Below are 6,970 nucleotides of genomic sequence, written 5' to 3'. Positions count from 1 at the left end.
CAGGTCCCTGAGCTGGAGGATGCGCAGCAGCACACCACTGCTACAGGTCCAAGCCCCCTGCTAGAGGACACCCCAAAGGGCAGTCCCTCTGCGCTAGGCCCAGAGCTGGAGGATGGCTGGGGGGACACCAGCACCTCTGTGGCTAGACCCCAGCTGGAGAACACTGGGGAGCACGGCAGCACCACTGAGACAGGCCCCCAGCTGCAGAGGGACCAGGAAAGCAGGGCCAACACAATCAGTCCAGCTCCCCAGCCCTCCAGCACCACCCTAAGACGTACCCCAATATGTGACTGGCCTTCCAGTGCAGTGGCCCCTTCAGCAATCATCAGGGCCAGAGATAGAGTATTAGAAATTATCCTAGAATTTTGTTGCTGCTGTGCAGCATTGGAACTGGAGAGCAACAAAGATTAAAAATAGTGCCATACCCGGCAGAAACCCCCCACCCCCAAAGAACAAGCACTCAGTGGCCATGGTGAACAGGAGTACACCAGGGAAGGTTGAGGCTCTGGAGAGGCTCTGGGGCTGGGCCCAGTCAGAGGGGCCAGGAGCAGCATGAGACTCACAGGACTGCAGCACAGAAGTCTGGGCAGCACTGATGTCCCTGGAGCAGAGCAGGTGAAGGACCAGTCGGGCAACGAAACTGGTGAAGCATCTGGAGAGGAGCAGAGCAGGTGAGGGTTGGCGTGCGGAGGGGTTGGGGAGAGTTGAGCAGGTACAGGACCAGGAGAGGGGTGTGGGGCTGTGTGGGCAGAGCCTCCAGTGGTCCCAGGGCCACAGGCGAGGAACCCTGGGCCTCTCTCCCCCATCTTAGGCACTGCCCCCTTGGTGGGAGAAACCTGCTGCTCACCCCTGGGCACACAGATGGTGCAGAGGATGCAGGAGCTCTTGCAAAGGCTTGGGCCTGGGTGGTAAATCGTGCAGATTGCAAGGAGCACATAGATAGGCTCTCTAGCTCCCCTTAAGAAAGACTCTGGGACCAGTATATTAGAATCCAAACGGGACTCTCCAAGGTGGGCAGAGGTTATTCACAGAGCAGCCCTAATCCACCATGACCTGCTCAGCTGGAAAATCCGCACATCTTCCTGCTCCACGAAGCCTAGGCTATGATCAGTCTCAGTCCCGCAGTGAGCACACCTAGGTGTCCAGTGTCCCCTGGGCCGAAGCTGCAGCTCGTCATGGAGTACGTGCAGAAGGGATTTTGCAACTTGGGATTCTTACACGGTGTCAGTCCAGCTGGAATTTCTCCTTTTAAAAATCCTCTCCAGACGGCTACCCACCCTTCCTCCTCCCTGGATTCAAACCCTGCAGGGTGACCTTAGCCAAATTGGAAACATTAATATGCCCAACAGATGCAGGCTTTGGACACCATTCTCTGCCAATTAAATCACTGGGTACAGGAATGAAAAACTACAGGGGCTGTCTACCTTAAATTTGTGTTTTTTCATCATTGTTTAGATGGTGTTCAATTCCCTTCTAAAACTAAGGTTTTGCTAAGTCTGGTAAATGCAAGTGAGCTGAGGTATGTGTGTTTGAAAAAAGAAATGTATGGAAGAGGGATATTCTGAAGGGCCTTAAGATAATGTAAAGCCGGATGGGTAAAATGGAATGGCATTAGAATGAAAGCAAGCAAAAGAAAGTGTTGAAGGTCTGACAGGGAGGTTTTGGTGAGAAATCGTGTGTACTCAGGTGTCTCCCCCTCCTCCAACACATTCATGGGCTTGCTCATCTGACCAGCAAAGCCCCCTCTGACTGACCTTTTGTCAGCTGAACCTGGGGCCAGGGCATCCAAACTTGGACCAACTCTCCCTTACTGCCATGGATCCTTCCCATAGTAGGCCTGGTGATCATGATCATGCTTTTATTTGTTTCTACACCCCATTTTCTCTGCTTTATCCAGGAAAAGCTCTCTGAGATGAGCCTTCGCACTCCCAGACCTGGGAAAGCCATTCCTGTTATTGACAGATGAGCAACAGGGCGTTGCTCTAGGGGTTCTGGGCCAACCTACGCCAGTCCAGCGAGCAGTTGCTTATTTCTCTAAACAAATGGATCCCACTGTAAGAGGATGGCAGCCCTGCCTGCGTGCACTTGTGGCAGCTTCTCGTCTCGCTAGACCTAAGGCCTTAAAACCCACACTGGGCCAATCTGTAAATGTTAGTTCTCCACATGGGCTCCAGGACCTGCTCACTCATCAGGCTCTCTCCCCTCCATCACCCTCTTGTCTGTTAGATTTCTACTCTCTTTGTCAAAGACCGTCTCATCTCCCTCTCCCAATCCTCGACTCTCCATCCTGCCAGGCTTCACGGGTGTTCCACTCCCTAACGCAGGTAAAACCCTCTTCTTACTAGGGTGGACACCATCACCAGTTGGACAGTGGACCTGCCTTTATCTCAAAGATTACTCCACAGGTCTCCTCCCTGGGCATCACCTGGGAACTACACATTCCCTCCCGACTGCAATCCTCTGGTAAGGGAGAACGGATAAATGGTCTGACCAGAGACCACCTAGCCAAACTCTCCACAGAGCCCACAAATCCTGGGTGGAGCTGCTCCCACTGGCTTTAGTGCATCTCCGAGCCACTCCCCATGGCCCCTTGTTCCTGATCCCCCTTGAACGGATGTGTGGCAAACCTCTTCTTACTAACCATGAGCTCCGCGTCCAACCTACACTGTTGGCTGGATATTTTCCATACTTCTCTTTGCTCAGACAGCTGCTCCAAGAACACGCAGACCTTTGTCTGCCACAACCTGTGCCTCCGTCCCCTGATGCACCTGTCAACCTGCTGTGCCCTGGAGACCAGGTTCTTCTGAAAGCCATCTCTCCAAAAGCACTTCCGCCAAAGTGGATGGGTCCACACACGATCATCCTGACTACACCAATGGCTGTCAAGGCATCAGCTGTCCAGGGTCAAAGCGGTCCCTGTGGACAAGCAGTATGTATACAAGCACATGGGCCCAACTCAGGTTTGCATCAATGCATCCCTGGTCCACATCCCACTCAGCCTATAGAGTAGAGGCCCTCTGATTCTCCTTCCTCTGTTTCTTTTTTTTTTTTTTTAAAGATTTATTTATGCAAGCACTGGGTACAGTCAGAAACACAGGAGGGTGAGAGAACTCACCAGAGACAAAGCGAAGGGCAGAACAGGCAGACTTGACGAAGCACACTGCTGAGGGGAGCAGTGGGCGGCAGGAGAGGTCTGCTCGCCATGTGGGACCCTCGCCTTGAGGCCAGGGATTGAACCGGTGCTGTAGAGGCTGTGGGCAGCTTCACAACCCAGCGCTCATCCGTCAACCGCTGCGCCACCGGGGAGGCCCCTCTCCTTCCTCTGTTTCTAATCCCATCTCTTCAAGCCACTTCCAGTTCTTCTGTCTATGCCCAGCAATTCCAGATCAGCACAGCCTCGGACCAGGTATTACCACTCATAGGGCTTCTTATCCTAATCTCCTCATTTTTTCTTTTTGCCCCATGCTTACTCCATTTCATCCAACACCGGATCCAAGAACTGTCCCATACCACCTTTAACCAACTCCTTCTCCACCCATATCCTCGCGCTGCAAAGACTGTCTCATAACCAGGCTGAACGCCCACCCTGGTCTTCGCCCCTGTCCAGCAGGAAGTAGCCAAAGAGAGAACCATTGCCCCTTTTCAACAAAAGGCTGGTATGAAAGGTCGATGCAGGGGCCAGGAATGGGGAAGCCCACATACAAACAACAAGATGGCCCTGACACCAGTACCCCTGATTCCATCAAACCAAAACTGAAGCCATAAGCAGGAGAAAACAACTCAGCTCCACGAAAAAACAACTTAGTTCCCCCTAAGCCTGTTTCCCCCCGCTACCAACCCAGTTTTCCTGCCTAACCTCTCCTCACCCTATGAAATGACATCTCCCCCCACAACGGGCACGATTTCAGGGACACCCATCTTGGGTACGACGCTTGCCTGGGGGCGCAATGAATTGTCCCTTCCTTTGAGAAAGTCTAGCTTGGCTCCCCTTTTCTTTACTGCGCCAAGCTGTTACAGGGCAGCCCCGGTATAAAAAGGATTGTCTGACTGTTTCCCGATTCTGGTGGAGTGTTTCGGATTCTGGTAGAGCTGCCCGGACAGGGCCGGTTCTGAGATGGGCAGAGTTGGGGGTCCTGGAGGGCGGCATCCTGGTGGTGAGATGCTCTGTGAGGAGTCAGAGAAGCAGGGCTCAGAGGACAGGAGACTCGGGGGAATGCCCTGGGTGTGAGGTTTCCAGCTTTTCCCCCCAGGACCCCTCTCTCCAGCCTCTGGATAACAAAACCTGGGGAAACAGGAAAGTAGATCATTTTTTCCTTTTACAACCTATTTAGTATTGAGGACTTAAAAAAAAAACATAACATTTAATGAATACTGTTAAATTTACAGAAAAGTTGCAAAGATAGTACAGTTCTTATTCATCCCACACCATTTCCACTTTGTTAACATCTTACATGAATACAGTTGTATTTTTTTTTTACAGCTAATGAAGCAATGTTGACACAATTACCAAACTCTGTGCTTAATTTCATCAGTTCTTCCTAATGTACATTTTATGTTCCATAATCCAAATTGCCTCACTCAGTTACAGCCAGTTCTCCTCGATGTGCCTCTTGCTGACTGTTTCTCTGACTTTGCTTGTTTTTATAACGTTGACATTGGTGAGGAGTGATATTTTGGAGAGGTGTTGGGTTCACAGTTGGGGTTCTTGGGTCACGTCTGAGAAAAATTTCACCAGATTCCCCCTTTCACATACACAGTGAGTTTCCCCACAAGACAGAGACTTTTTGTCTGTGCCAAAGAGAAGTTTTATTATTTCTTTTTTTAAAAAAAGGGAAAGAGTCAGAACCCTGCTACCCTCCCCCACCCACTGAGTAGGCTCTCTCCGACCAACGGAAAGGAGGGAAAAAAAAAAAAACTGCAAGAACGAACTACAGATCAAGGGGGACACTGAGTAGAGAGGAACTATTTCAGGCACCGCACCCCACAAATGGGAACTGTGGAGAACGGTGAAGAAATCACCACAGAGGTGATCGAGCGGCTCCGGGCGCCATCAGAGGAAGACAAGGATTCCACGGAGACCTATAAATAGCCTAAGGCCAGCTGAGAACCACTGGGAAAATGCAAAGGTCAGCAAGGACAGGTCTCTGGTGCCACCTCATGACCAGAACAAAATCACCAACTAGCTGATTCCCTGTTGGAACTAAGTAAATACAGAGGGAGGGAACTGTAAGGGACAGTGCCCAGCAACACAGCATCAACACTCTGGTGGAGTGTTGTCTCCAGTGCCAGTCTCAGTCTGGTGAACAGTTTCCGACACCCCTAAAGGAGCACTCCAAAGAGATGGAAGCCACCCTTAGGACAACTTGGATCCTTCTCCTTTGGGGACTTGCTGGCGCGGGGTTGCACAGAGAGGAGGGGGCAGAGCTTGCTGGCTTTCAGGGCTGCTTCAGAACCCAGGGGTTCTCTGAGCCCCTCTGGCTGCCCCCCCCAACAGTAAATGGACTGAACAGTGAAGAGGAGGAGGAAGAGGAGGACAAGGGTCCCCTGACAAAACTAAGCATCCCGGACGATCTAGACAGCTGCGAGGCCATGGTGAGCTCGGCCCTGGGGCCCCTTCCCTGCCCCACCTTCCCCCTCCCACCAGCACACCCTTCTTCTTGGTTTCCCTCCCTTTGATTAAGCTTTCACCCACCTCTGCTGGGAGCCAGTGGGTAGACACCAACACCATCCTCGAATCTCAGGTGTGCCCACGGAGGCCCTGAGAGGTGTGCCTCCCAACCTCCTGCCGGGCCCACAGGGGCACCCTGCACTTCTGGCCCACAGGTGGCATTTTGTGACTCGGCCTTGGCCAGTGCTGAGGAAGAACAGGCGCGGCTACACAGGCAGCTAAAGGAGCAAAAGCTGCTCTGCTGGCTCCTGGCTCAGCAGGCAGCCCCATGGGACCAGGAGCCTGAGAAGATGGAGGCCCCAGCCCCCGGGGGGAAAGTGTGCCTGGGGAGACCCACCAGGCCCTTCAGGGAGCCATGGAGAAACTGCAGGTGAATGTGTGTAAGGCAGGAAGGAATGGCCACAGGGCAGGTTTTCTGATCCAGCAGAACGGGTAAAGGAGAAGTGAGTCCTGGAAGCCTCAGTGAATTTTGCAGACTTTATTGGGATTTACCAGATACATGGCAGGTAGGGGTGCTAGGGGGCCAGGAGGCTGACAGGCCTCCCAGCCCCCAGCAAGTCTTCACTCTTTCTGGGCTCTCTGGCGTTCTCTGGTGGTCTCTGCTGCTCTGCTCTCTCGGTTCTGCTTCTGCTTCTCTGCTTCTGCTGGCGTCCCCGTGAAGCCACCCTTAAAAGCCCATCTTAGCCCAGGTGAATCCCATCTACCTATGCCCACACCCTACTCCAGGTGCCCACATCAGGCATGCATTCGGGACCGCACGGTTCCATCATCCATCCTATGGACGGGAGAGCAGAAAAGCCTGATACTTTTACCTTACCCTACAGTGTGGTTTTCCGGAGGGCTGGGCGGGCTGGGTGCTGGGCAGGCCGGCACTGCTGAGCCCCTGAGCCCGCTGTCTGGCCGAGGGCCGCTTTACCGAGCTCATGCAGGAGAAAGTGGGCTTACAGGACTGGATGGAGGAGCTGGAGCATCGATGTATCCAGATGTCTGGAGAGACTGACACCATCGGTGAGCGGGGAGGCTTGTGCCCTGCAGCTGGGGTGCTATGCAGAGGCTGGGGAGACCCCAGCAGCTGAGCTGTCTGCGCGCCCTCCCACTAGGAGAATACATCGCTCTCTACCAGAACCAGAGAGCAGTGATGAGGGAGGAGCACCAAGAGAAGGAGGAGTCCATAAGCCAGCTGGCCCAGGACAAAGAGGAGATGAAGGTAGTCAGAGCTCTGGCTCCATGGTGGTGCGGCTGGGGGCAGGGCGGGCTTCTGAGCATCTCTGCTTCCAGGTGAAGCTGTTAGAGCTGCAAGAG

At 53.2% G+C, this 6,970-nt stretch overlaps 1 long non-coding RNA gene across 1 annotated transcript; it reads left to right on the top strand.

Moving 5' to 3' along the window:
• Positions 1-436: 436 nt before the first annotated feature.
• LOC129146296 (uncharacterized) lies at positions 437-6,755 on the top strand. Its single transcript, XR_008552857.1, has 3 exons — positions 437-2,929; positions 4,481-6,038; positions 6,574-6,755. It is a non-coding gene; the product is annotated as an uncharacterized LOC129146296 (long non-coding RNA).
• Positions 6,756-6,970: the final 215 nt, after the last annotated feature.

The sequence above is a fragment of the Talpa occidentalis genome, unplaced genomic scaffold (genome assembly GCF_014898055.3).
Source record: "Talpa occidentalis isolate TD23 unplaced genomic scaffold, MPIMG_talOcc4v2.1 talOcc4.2, whole genome shotgun sequence".
NCBI lineage: Eukaryota > Metazoa > Chordata > Mammalia > Eulipotyphla > Talpidae > Talpa > Talpa occidentalis.
Note: the sequence above shows the minus strand (reverse complement) of the source record. Positions and strands in the feature narration are given on the sequence as shown.